Genomic DNA, 405 nt, shown 5'->3' on the forward strand with positions numbered 1-405 from the left:
CGTTTTACCTCCCCGCACAGGCGGGAAACGGAGGCTCGGGGAGCGGAGCCCACTTGCCCGAGGTCGTCGGCTAGTAAGTGGCAGATTCGAAGTTCACTCACAGGTTGTGAGAGTCTGAAGCCCAGGTCCTTTAGCCACCGTGGCAAATCGAGGATTCAGGGTTCGAAACGGTGATTGCCACCGAGGACGAGTGAGCTTCCCTGCAGCCTCGCAGCGTCCTTCCCTGCCCCACGGGCCGTCCTCGGCCGCAGCCGCCCAGCCCCCTCGTCCAGGCTGCCTGGCGAGGCCAGACTGTCCGCGGCTCATCGCTGGCTCTGCCTGTCGTTAGCTCCTGGGGCTTTGGGCTACAGGGTGCCCTGGGTAGGGGTGCTGTGTGGGCTTGAAGTGTCTGTCTCTGGACTGCTT

This window comes from Pteropus vampyrus, unplaced genomic scaffold, assembly GCF_000151845.1.
Source record: "Pteropus vampyrus isolate Shadow unplaced genomic scaffold, Pvam_2.0 Scaffold247, whole genome shotgun sequence".
Taxonomy (NCBI): domain Eukaryota; kingdom Metazoa; phylum Chordata; class Mammalia; order Chiroptera; family Pteropodidae; genus Pteropus; species Pteropus vampyrus.